Here is a 13,397-nt window from a genome sequence, read left to right as displayed (position 1 = left end):
GCTGCTGCTGCTGCTAAGTCGCTTCAGTCGTATCCGACTCTGTGCGACCCCATAGGCGGCAGCCCACCAGGCTCCCCGTCTCTGGGATTCTCCAGGCAAGAATACTGGAGTGGGTTGCCATTTCCTTCCCCAATGCATGAAAGTGAAAAATGAAAGTGAAGTTGCTCAGTCGTGTCCGACTCTTAGCGACCCCTTGGACTGCAGCCTACCAGGCTCCTCCGTCCATGGCATTTTCCAGGCAAGAGTACTGGAGTGGGGTGCCATTGCCTTCTCCGGGGGAAGACTCTAGTTATATCATTTTCTTAACCCCTGAATTTCATCTGATAACTACTTATCCCTTACAATAGTTATCCTTTATTAATAAATAATTTGGGCAAAAATAGGAATTACAATGGGCAAAGAGACTTCTGCTCATATAATTATTTCTCAATGATTGCACGATGATACAACTTCTCCAGTAGTGATTAGCCAACATCATTTTTAAACATTATATAAATAAAGCTAACAGTGAAACTAGCTACTGTGGAAGCTGGTTATATTAATAAATTCATTGGACTCCTCACCATACAGAAGACTAACTTTCAAAGTCCTAGCCCTTAAAACCAAGAAACAGGGTTACAGTAGTGACTTCTAGGAACACAGAAAAGACACAGTTGCTAGTAAGCATCTACAGCTTTGATGATACTCTCAAAGGGGTCAAGGCTATAAAAGAACCACACTAGTTCCTCCTTATTCCACGAGATTCCCAGATTCCAGCTGAGTCTCCTTCAGTCCACCTTCCATACTGTCACAGTGAGTGCTATATAAATCAGTGACAGAAAAATATAATTCACAGTTGAAAATTTTTCAGTGTTCTCTACCCACTGAGGGATAAAATGTAAATTCTTTAAAGTGGTATTCAGGGCCATTGAGAATTTGGCCCCTGCCTAGCTATTATGTTTTGTTAACTATGTTTCCTTTCTTTCCTTCTCTCCTTCCTTCCAAGCTCTAACCTTCTTTAACGCTGAACTACATCAGAGTTTCTCCAACATGCCAGGCTACATCTGCCTGCGTTTCCAGGTGCTGCTGTTCACCCTGCCTGGAATGCCCTCCTTCTATGTCATACCTGGCAAAACGCTGTATTTATTTGCCAAGTCTCAGTTCAACTGTCCTTTCCGTCAGGTCTTCCAAGACTCCTCCAGGTTGACCAAAGAGCTCCACTTCCAGAGATGTGCTGGTAAACCAGGTCTCAGAAGGGAAAAAAGCCCTATTACACTCAGTTCTGCTCTAACATTTGTTTAGAAAACTTAAATTTGTTTCACTGCCCTTCTTTCACTACAGAACAACAAGAGCACCACAGGAATGCCATTTGCTTATGCACGATTAAACGCTAGATGAATGCAGAAAACTGCACCCAGCTGCACTGAGCCCTGTGCCTAGGAATACACAGAATACACTCATACCTCCAACATCTCCCAGCTACTTCAGCCCACCTCCTGTAGGGAGCCTCACCCATACACATCAGGTGTTAACTGCCTCAGGTATTAGACACCTTCCCTCCACCAGTCCACAACTCACAAAAGGTAATCTCCCCCACACCCACTTCACAAGCAAACAGGGTGCTTTTCAGATTAAAGCACCCTATTTATAATAATGTTTATTTTTTCTTAACCATTTCCATTTTAATATGAAAAATTGTTTTACCGTTTTAATTAGGTTTCTCCTTTAAAAAAAAAGAAATGTGTGGCTGAGGAAGTTTTTGAGTAGTGTGTTCCAATCCCATTTTTCCCTACACTCAGTGATTTTTAGGAATACATTTGTCCTGTTACAGCAGAACTGGCTACGTACGTAACAGTTCTGATTTGTGTGCTGTACACACCACCCCAGATGATTTCAAATACTAACAGCGCGGTTCACACGTCCAGCCTGTCTCCAACACACCACACTCACAGTACTCTACATATCTTTGTCAGAGTAACTAACTTTTTGGAATAGCAATTGTTTCTCTGTAAGCTCCCTGAGGACAGGGCCCTTTTTACCTTACAAGAGTATTCAGTGATTATTGTGTCTTGCTAATGCAGATACTATAGGGTAACAGACTTAAAAATCTAATATAAATAGTAACTATAAAACCTGCTTCTACAATAGAGAATTAATACCTACTCTACCCTAATCCCCAGCTATTCTGCAAGTAAGAGGGATGATCACAAAAGAAAATGTTCCCTAACTAACCTACTAATCTAATCAACTAATCCACATACCTCAAAAGCATAGGTGGATTGTAGGCTAATTTAAATAATTCTGAAGATGTGGTCTTAATAAGACTTTTTTCTGATTGGTAAATTCATATAAAATGTTTTCCCATACAGATGGCAATGGGTTCGCAGAGTCAGACACGACTAAGCAACACAAGACAGCCAAAAGGCATATAAAAAGATGCTCAACACTGCTAATTATTAGAGAAATGCAAATCAAAACTACTATAAGTTATCACCTCACACTGGTCAGAAAGGCCATTGTTAAAAAGTCTACAAATAATAAATGCTGGAGAAGGTGTGGAGAAAAAGGAACCCTCTTACACTTGTTATTGTTTAGATCACTAAGTTGTGTTTGACCCTTTGCAACCCCCTGGACTGCAACACACTAGGCTTCCCTGTCCTTCACTATCCCCCCAAATTTGCTTAAACTCATGTCCACTGAGTCAGTGATACGATCCAACCATTTCACCCTCTGTCGCCCCCTTCTCCTCTTGCCCTCAATCTCTACCAGCACCAGGGTCTTTTCCAATGAGTTGGCTCTTCCCAACTCATGGCTCTTCCCATCACGTGGCCAAAGTACTGGAGCTCCAGCATCAGCATCAGTCCTTCAATGAATATTCAGGGTTGATTTCCTTTAGGATTGACTGGTTTGATCTCCGTGCAGTCCAAGGGACTCTCAAGAGTCTCCTCCAGCACAATTCAAAAGCATCAATTCTTTGGCGCTAAGTCTTCTTTATGGTCCAACTCTCACATCTGTACACGAAAAACCATAGCTTTGACTATACAGACCTTTGTCAGCAAAGTGATGTCTCTGCTTTTTAATATGCTATCTAGGTTTGTTATAGCTTTTCTTCCAAGGAGCAAGTGTCTTTTAATTTCACAACTACACTCACCATCCACAGTGATTTTGGAGCCCAAGAAAATAAAATCTGTCACTGTTTCCATTTTTTACCCTTTTATTTGCCATGAAGTGATGGGAATGGATGCCATGATCTTAGTTTTTTGAATGTTGAAGTTTTAAGCCAGTTTTTCACTAACTTCTGTCACTTTCATTAAGAGGCTTTTTAGTTCTCTTCGCTTTCTGCCATTCGGGTAGTATCATCTGCCTGTCTCATCTGCCTGTTGATATTTCTCCCCGCAATCTTGATTCCGGCTTGTGATTTGTCCAGTCCAGCATTTCACATGATGTACTCTGGATGTAAGTTAAATAAGTAGAGTGACAACATATAGCCTTGACATACTCCTTTCCCAGTTTGGAACCAGTTTGTTGTTTCATGTAAGGTTCTAACTGTTGCTGCTTGACTCTCAGGAGACAGCTAAGATGGTCTGGTACTCTCATCTCTTTAAGAATTTTCCACAGTTTGTTGTGATACACACAGTCAAAGGCTTTAGTGTAGTCAATGAAGCAGAAGTTTTTCTGGAATTTTCTTGCTTTCTCTGTGATCCAAGGAATGCTGGCAATTTTATCTCTGTTCCTCTGCCTTTTTAAAACTCAGCTTCTACATCTGGAAGTTCTTGGTTCATGTACTGCTGAAACCTAACTTGAAGAATTTTGAGTATTCCCTTGTGGATCAGCAGGTAAAGAATCTGCCTGTAAAGTGGGAGACCTGGGTTCGATCCCTGGGTTGGGAAAACCCCCTGGAGAAGGGAAAGGCTACCCACTCCAGTATTCTGGTCTGGAGAATTCCATGGACTAGAGCCCATGCAGTCTCAAAGAGTTGGACAGGACTAAGTGACTTTCACTTTCACTCACTCTGGTAGCATGTGAAATGAGCACAATTGTATGGTAGTTCAAACATTCTTTAGGATTGCCCTTCTTTGGGACTAGAATGAAAAGTGACATGTTCCAGTCCTGTGGCCACTGCTGAGTTTTCCAAATTTGTTGACATATAGAGTGCAACACTTTAACAGCATCATCTTTTAGGATTTTAAATAGCTGAGCTGGAATTCCATCACTTTCACTAGCTTTGTTCCTAGTAATGCTTCCTAAAGCCCTCTTGACTTCACACTCCAAGATGTCTGGCTCTAGGTGAGGGAACACATGTGGTTATCCACATTGTGGTTATCCCAGTCATTAACATCTTTTTTGTATACTTCTTCTCTGTATTCTTGCCACTTCTTAATTTTTCTGCTTCTGTTAGATCCTTACCATTTCTGTCCTTTATCGTGCCCATCCTTGAATGAAATGTCCCCTTGCTATCTCTCATTTTCTTGAAGAGATCTCTAGCCTTTCCCATTTTGTTTTCCTCTATTTCTTTGCACTGTTCACTTAGAAGGCATTCTTATCTCTCCTTGTCATTCTCTGGAAGTCTGCATTCAGTTGGTTGTATCTTTCCCTTTCTCCCTTGCTTTTTGCTTTGCTTTGCTTTTCTCAGCTATGTGAAAAGCCTCCTCAGACAACCACTTTTCCTTCTCACATTTTCCTTTGGGATGGTTTCAGTCAGCACCTCCTATACAATGTTATGAACCTCTGCCCACAGTTCTCCAGGCACCTGGTCTGCCAGATCTAATTCCTCCACTGTATAATCGTAAGGGATTTGACTGAGGTCATACCTGAATGGTCTAGTGGTTTTCCCTACTTTCTCCAACTTAAGTCTGAATTTTGCAATAAGGAGCTCATGATCTGAGCCATAGTTAGCTCCAGGTCTTGTTTTTTGCTGACTGTATAGAGCTTCTCCATCTTTGGCTGCAAAGAATATAATCAATCTGATTTTGGTACAGACCATCTGGTGATGTTCTTGGGTTGTTGGGAGAGGGTGTTTGCTATGACCAGTGTGTTCTCTGGACAAAACTCTGTTAGCCTTTGCTCTACTTCATTTTGTACTCCAAGGCCAAACTTGCCTGTTACTCCAGATATCCCCTGACTTTCTACTTTTGCATTCCAGTCCCCTGTGATGAAAAGGACATCTTTTTTTGGTGTTAGTTCTAGAAGGTCTTGTAGGTCTTCATAGAACCATTCAACTTTAGCTTCTTCAGCATTAGTGCCTGGGGTACAGACTTGAATTACTGTGATATTGAACGGTTTTCCATGGAAATGATTCTCACCTCTTACACTAGTTGGTGAGAATGTAAACTGGTGCAGTCACTATGGAAAATGGTATAGAGGCTCCTTAAAAAACTAAAAACAGAGGTGCCATATGATCCAGCAGGAGGGGCATATGTCAGGAAAAAACTACAACTGGAAAAGATACATGCACCCCTGTGTTCATCGCAGCACTATTCAGAGTAGCCAAGAAATGGAAGCATCCTAAATGTCCATCAACAGATGACTGGATGAAGAAGGAGTAGCATATATACACAATGGAATATTAGTCATAAAAAAGAATGAAATAATGCCATTTGCAGGAACATGGATGGAACTAGAAATTATCACACTATGTGAAGTAAGCCAGGTAAAGAAAGACAAATAACGTATGATACTACTCATACGTGGAATCTAAACTATGATATAAAGGAACTTATTTACAAAACAGAAACAAACTTACATACATGGAAAAGAACTTATGGTTACCAAAGGGCAAAGAAATTGGGGGAGGAATAAATTAGGAGTTTGGGATTAGCAGAAACAAATTACTACATAGAAAATAGATAAACAACAAGGTCCTACTGTAAGCACAGGGAACTATATACATTCAATATCTGTAATAAACCATAATAGAAAAGAATGTGAAAAGTAATAATATGTGTATGCGTATGTATGTATGTATGTATGTATGTATGTATGTATAAAAAACTGATCACTTTGCTGTATACCAGAAACTAACACTTTTTTTTTTCCATTTATTTTTATTAGTTGGAGGCTAATTACTTTACAATATTGTAGTGGTTTCTGCCATACATCGACATAAATCAGCCATGGATTTACATGTATTCCCCATCCCGATCTCCCCTCCCACCTCCCTCTTCACCTGATCCCTCTGGGTCTTCCCAGTGCACCAGCCCCACGCACTTGTCTCATGCATCCAACCTGGGCTGGTGATCTGTTTCACCCTAGATAATATACATGCTTTGATGCTGTTCTCTCGAAACATCCCACCCTCGCCTTCTCCCACAGAGTCCAAAAGTCTGTTCTGTACATCTGTGTCTCTTTTTCTGTTTTGCATATAGGGTTATCGTTACCATCTTTCTAAATTCCATATATATGTGTTAGTATACTGTATTGGTCTTTATCTTTCTGGCTTACTTCACTCTGTATAAGGGGCTCCAGTTTCATCCATCTCATTAGAACTGATTCAAATGAATTCTTTTTAATGGCTGAGTAATATTCCACGGTGTATATGTACCACAGTTTCCTTGTCCACTCATCTGCTGATGGACTTCTAGGTTGCTTCCATGTCCTGGCTATTACAAACAGTGCTGCGATGAACATCGGGGTGCACGTCTCTTTCAGATCTGGTTTCCTCGGTGTGTATGCCCAGAAGTGGGATTGCTGGGTCATATGGCAGTTCTATTTCCAGTTTTTTAAGGAATCTCCATACTGTTCTCCATAGCGGCTGTACTAGTTTGCATTCCCACCAACAGTGTAAGAGGGTTCCCTTTTCTCCACACCCTCTCCAGCATTTATTGCTTGTAGACTTTTGGATAGCAGCCATCCTGACTGGCGTGTAATGGTACCTCATTGTAGTTTTGATTTGCATTTCTCTGATAATGAGTGATGTTGAGCATCTTTTCATGTGTTTGTTAGCCATCTGTATGTCTTCTTTGGAGAAATGTCTGTTTAGTTCTTTGGCCCATTTATTTTTCTGGAATTGAGCTGCAGGAGTTGCTTGTATATTTTTGAGATTAAACCTTTGTCTGTTGCTTCGTTTGCTATTATTTTCCCCCAATCTGAGGGCTGTCTTTTCACCTTGCTTATAGTTTCCTTGGTTATGCAAAAGATTTTAAGTTTAATTAGGTTCCATTTGTATATTTTTGCTTTTATTTCCAATATTCTGGGAGGTGGGTCATAGAGGATCCTGCTGTGATTTATGTCAGAGAGAAACACAACATTTTAAATCAACTACATACTTCAATTAAAAAAAATAAAATGTCTTAAAAGAACATGCAAATTAAACTTAGGTGTACATTTAATCTTTTGTGAAAAAAATAAAATTACACAAAATAGGACTATCTGCAAATTTGGGCCATTATATCTAACCCAATCTTAGTCTAAACCTGTATAACAAATTACCCTGAAATCTAGGGAAATAAGTATTAACATCCTAAACTTTAAAATACAGATCATGGACTTCCCTGGTGGCTCAGATGGTAAAGAATCTGCCTGCCAAGTGGGAGACTCAGATTCGATCCCTGAGTTGGGAAGATTCCCTGGAGAAGAGAATGGCAACCCACTCCAGTATTCCTGCCTGGAGAATTCCATGGACAGAGGAGCCTGGGGGGCTACAGTCCATGGGGTCACAAAGAGTTGGATACAATAGAGACTAACCCTTTCACTTTCTCATATAATATAGTAACTACCAGAGACTATACTGGCCAAAAACCACCTGTAAACTGATACATACACACTCATTTAAATTTTTAAATTCATAGTATTAATATTTTAACTACTGTAAACTTGAATAATAAAGTGTAATTTTAAAGATGTATGTTATTTACATCAGTAAGAAAATTAGTTCTCATTCAGCATACTACCATATGTCTCAAACAATGGTGAAAAGCTACTTCTGTTTCTTCAGAGTTCAGAAAAGAAACTAAAACATACTTAGTATTGTGAAGTCCTATAGCATAGAGAAATGGTCCTCAAATTTAGCATCCATGAGGTTAACAGAGGCTCATCAAAACCAATTACTGGGCCCCCTTCCTACAATTCGGATTTAGTCGACCTGAGGTGAGACTAGATCATTTCTAGCAAGTTCTCAAGTGGGTCGGATGAGGCTGGTCCTGGGAACACACCTAGGCTCCTCTGTTCAACTCCCAGCCTGTCACTTACTATCTTTGGACCTAGTTTGAGAGTTCACTCCTCAATTTCCTCATGCCCAAAGACAAAGTTGTCAGAGAAGTAAACAAATAATATATTTAAACTGCCAAGCACATGGTCCTCACTCAAATGATAAGGACATATATAGGTTGAATTAATAATAACCTACTTAAAGTATACAATACAGGGTTCCCGTGGCAATTAAGATAAAGTAAAAACACTCCACCCTGTCCCTTCTACTGTATATACCTACCAAATCTAAACAAAATGTCTGGAACAGTTATTTAAAGACTCTAAAAATTGAATGGTACAAAAAAAGAAAAAAAAAAAAATTGAATGGTAGCAGGTAGCTTGGGCAAGACCAGAATTCAAAGTACCACGGAACCAGAGGTGGGTTTACTCCCTCTTGTATCCTACCACTCACCTACACTGGGAAAAACCTGGAAGTGGGTAGTAATGCAGACTGTGTTTCACATGGCATCCTTTAGTTCAAGGCTTGGGCAGGAAAAAGGGAGGCAGTAATGGCAGGGGGCCCACAGGTACTTTAAAGTATGAGCCAGAGAAATCCTCTTCTCTTAATCCCAGAAGCTGTGGATTCAATAGGGTGGGGCAAACCCCTCTCCTAACACTTCCTCCCCTGCAACTTGGTCCCAGCATGCGGGCACAATCATAGGAAGTAAGTAGACAGCATTCAGGGAGGTTCCAGGGAAGCAGAAAGGGTAGGGGAAATAGCTGAGTGGGAGGAATTCAGAAAAGCAACTCCATAAGGTTGATTATCAACAGCTGGGGTCACTCCAGAGCTGAACATAGCATTGAATTTATCCTAAATAACAAACCAAAAAGGTTCAGAATTGAATAAAGACACAAAGTCACCTATCTCAAACTGGCCAATGGGCAGGGTACACACAGGACAGATCCAAACAGCAGAGCGCTACAGGCTTTGAAAACCAAACTGATACTGAAATCTCAACCCACAGAAAGCTAGCTGCAACTCGCAGCCTAAACCAACAGGGTCCACTGCCTGCTAAAACACAAAAATGAACATTCTCCACTTAATTTAAGCAAGACCCAGAGTCTCATAATATATCAGGATGCAATTCAAAATTACTTGGCATATGAAGAACCAGGAAAATCTCAACTTGCTTGGTACAATAAAGAGCCATCAACTCTAAAACAACGGAGTTGCTGGAATTACCTGACAAGCTTTAAAGCAGTTGGTATAAAAATGCTCCAAGAAGGCAAACACCTTTGAAATAAACAGGTCTCTAGATATTTCCAGTAGTCTCTTGTTCTTTGACAGGAGAAACACAAAGGTTTTATTCCTGAGTTTAAGTTCCATAGTTGTAAGTGTAAATTTGTCACCAAGTCTTTGTAACATCAATTTACAAATTATGAAAAAATTTAAACATGTTCATAACACTTAACATACTAATTCTAGTTCTGCAAAGCCATTTCACTGAATAGTTGGGTTTTGCTTTTTTTTTTTAAGAATTTATACTAGTGTAAAACAAAAAATAATCTACACCTCAATAGGGAAAGATTATGTGAACTATTTTGTGGGTATTAAAAATAATGCCTACCTAGAATTCTACTTCTAAAAATTTACAGATACACAAGTGAGTATGTGTGTGCATGAATATACAAATATAAACATACATGTTGGTTTGCACAGAAAAAAAAGTAAAAACAATTTATATGACCATTAATAGTAATATCCATACAATGAAAATTTAAAATTCCATGTATCTATTTTACAACAAGCATGTACTGTTACATAAATTAACTAATATAAACTAAGCTATATTAAACTAACACTTTAAAAGACTAAAAGAAAAGGTCTCAGCAAAGAAACCAAACCAAATGTAAATTTTAAATTTAAAAAATACAACAACTGAAATAATTCACTGGATGGGCTCAACAAGCAAAATGGAGGTGACAAAAGAAAGTCAGTGAACTTGCAGACTGACTGATAGAAATTATCAGGTCTGAACAACAAAGAGAAAAAAAACATAAACAAAGCCTCAAGGACCTCTGGGATACTAAAAGGTCTAAGTTTGGTGTCACTGGCATTGTAAAAGGAGCATGAAAGAAGGCACTTGAGAAAAGAATGGCAGAAAACTTTCCAAACTTGATAACAGACACAATGTACATACAGATTTGAGAAGCACAGAGAACCCAAACACAATAATCCCCTAAGAAATCTGTGCCCAGACACAGTAAACAGTAAAACTGATAAAAACAGTGAAACTGATAAAAACTAAAAACAAAGAAAAAATCTGAAAGTAGATAAAATAACGGATGGAGAAGGCAATGGCAACTCACTCCAGTACTCTTGCCAGGAAAATCCCATGGATGAGGAGCCTGGTGGGCTGCAGTCCATGGGGTCGCGAAGAGTCGGACACGACTGAGTGACTTCACTTTCACTTTTCACTTTCATGCATTGGAGAAGGAAATGGCAACCCACTCCAGTGTTCTTGCCTGGAGAATCCCAGGGACGGGGGAGCCTGGTGCGCTGCCCTCTCTGGGGTCGCGAAGAGTCGGACACGACTGAAGCGACTTAGCAGCAGCAGCCAGAATAAAAGTGATTAATTACTTATGGGGAAGAACAATTTGAATGGATGTGAATTTCTCAGCAGGAACCATTAAGTTCTGAAAGAAAAGGCATATTTTTAAAAGACTGAAAGGAAAAAACTGTCAATGCAGAATTTCTATATTCAGTGAAAATATCCTTCAGGTGAAGGGAAAAGTCAAAAAAATTCACTACCAGCAAATTAGCTTTGAAAGAATTGCTGAATGGCATAAGGGATGTTATGCCAATGGAAAAATGGAACATTAGTAATAAAAAAGAATTAATAACCATATGGGTAAATACAATAAACTATTTTTTCTCTTCTTGAATTCTTTAAAATGTTTAGTGGTTAAAAATAAAAGCCGTAGCATTGTTTGATGGAGTTTTCTAGGTATGTAGATATAATATATGACAATACAACAAAAAAAGAGGCAAGATGTATAGACAGTAATAAGGCTTCTACACCCCACTTAAGTGCGAAAACATTAATCCTAAACAGACTATAAAAATTTAGATATATTATAATCCCTAGAGCAAACACACACACCCACACCAAGACTAGAATGAGATATAATTTAAAAAATAATAATAAACTTAAATGAAACACTAAAAGCTGTTTTAGCTTCTGCCAAAAAGGCAGAAAGGGGGGGAAAAAAGAAAAAAGAACAGAAAGGAAAACAATAAAATGGTAGCACTAAATTCAAATATATAATTATATTAATTGTAAAGCACCTAAACTCACCAAATAAAAGACAAAGACTATGAAATGGATTTTAAAAACAGGATCCACTTATATGCTACCTACAAGAAATTTATTTCAAAAACTTATAATATTAGTAGCTTACAAGTAAAAGGATGGGGAAAGATGTGTCACAGAAATATTAATCATGAGAAGGCTGGAATGACTTTATTAATCTCAAATAAAGTAAACTTCAAAGCAAACTATCAGGCATAAAAAACTGCATTATAAAATGATAAAAGGGTCAATTCACCAAGAAGATTATAATACTCCTACATGAGTGTGCACATAATAGAGCTTTAAATTACATAAAGTGAAACCTGACAAAATGGGAAGAAAAAAATACAGAAATCTCTATAATTGGAGACCTCAACACTTCTTATCTCAGTGATCTATATGATTAGTAGACAAAAAAATCATCAAGAATACAGAATACAACCAACCAACTGCATCCAACTGACATTTATAGAACACTCCACCCAACAGGAGCAGTGTACTTTCTCTCCAAGTATACACAGAATGTTCTTCAAGACAGACTTTATCATGGTCAGAAAATAAATCTTAACAAATTTAAAACAACTGAAGTAACACAAAATATGTTCTCCAGCCATAATGAACTTAAGCTGGAAATCAATAACAGAAAGACAACAGGAAAATCTCTAAAAATTGGAAAGTTAAATGGTGCGCATACAGATAATCCACAGGTCAGAGACAAAATTTCAAGGAAAGCGAGAAAATATTTTTACTTCAAAGAAAATTAAAACACATCAGAATTTGTACAACGCAGTTAAACAAAGCTCAGGGGACAATTTATAGCATTAAATACTTATATGAGCAAAGAAGAAAATTCTCAAATCAATAATCTTAAGTGTCTACCTTAGTTGGGGAAAAAAAGAGCAAAATAAACCCAAATCAAGTAGAAGAAGGACACGCTTACAGCTAACATCATACTTAACAATGAAAGTATGTTGAATATAGGTCCTATTTGCAGACAACTTGATTGTCTACATAGAAATCTCACAGAATCTACATAAAACCTCCTGGAACTAATAAGTAAAATTATAAAAAGTCATAAAATTTAAGGAAAACACACAAAAAAATCAATCACATATATACCAGCAATGAACAAGTAGTAACTAAAATTTTTAAATGCCACTACAATACCTCCCCAAAATTTAAAATATGGAGGTATAAATCTAATAGAACAGGTACAAGATCTGTATGCCAAAAACTACACCGTTATTAAAAAAATCAAAGATCTAAATGGAAATTCGTATTACATTCATGAATTCAAAGTGCAACATAGTACAGGTGTCAATTTTTCTCATTTAATCTGTAGATTAAACACAGTTCTGATCAAACTACCACCCTCCAGGGTATTTTTTGTATATATAGACAAACTTACTCTTAAAACAATAGCAAAGGAGCTAAAAAAGCCAAACAATTCTTAGCTACAGTAGTAAAAAGAGGGTATGACATTGGGTTGAAGAACAGGCAAATAAATCAATGGACTAGAGCTGAGAAACAGATCCATATGAATACAGCCCATATGATTTTGGACAAAGGTGTTTGCAAAGGCAATTTCTTCTTCTTTTTTAAAAATTTATTTATTTTTTAATTGAAGGATAATTGCTTTACAGAATTTTGTTGTTTTCTGTCAAACATCAACATGAATCAGCCACAGGTGTCTCCTCACTCTTGACCCTCCCTCCCATTTTCCTCCCCATCCCACCCCTCTAAGTTGATACACGGTCCCTGTTTGAGTTCCCTGAGACATACAGCAAAGTATCTATTTTACACTTGGTAATGTAAGTTTCCGTGTTACTCTCTCCATACATCTCACCCTCTCCTCCCCTCTGCCCCTGTGGATAAGTCTGTTCTCTATGTCTGTTTCTCCACTGCTGCCTTGCAAATAAATCCATCAGTACTATCTTT

At 38.2% G+C, this 13,397-nt stretch overlaps 1 protein-coding gene across 7 annotated transcripts in view; it reads right to left on the bottom strand.

Annotated features, from left to right (window-relative positions):
* SOCS5 (suppressor of cytokine signaling 5) overlaps positions 1-13,397 on the bottom strand; it is a 69,365-nt gene that overhangs the window by 25,650 nt on the left and 30,318 nt on the right. Inside the window, exon 1 of one of the 7 annotated variants that reach the window (XM_070477861.1) lies at positions 10,477-10,564. The exons of the other annotated variants lie outside the window; for them this stretch is intronic. The gene's annotated coding sequence lies outside the window, so the exon portion shown is untranslated. Of the gene's footprint in view, positions 1-10,476; positions 10,565-13,397 lie in introns of those variants that run through there. 7 annotated transcript variants of the gene reach the window in all.

Source organism: Odocoileus virginianus, chromosome 2 (genome assembly GCF_023699985.2).
Source record: "Odocoileus virginianus isolate 20LAN1187 ecotype Illinois chromosome 2, Ovbor_1.2, whole genome shotgun sequence".
Classification (NCBI taxonomy): domain Eukaryota; kingdom Metazoa; phylum Chordata; class Mammalia; order Artiodactyla; family Cervidae; genus Odocoileus; species Odocoileus virginianus.
This window is presented reverse-complemented; position numbering and strand designations above follow the sequence as displayed.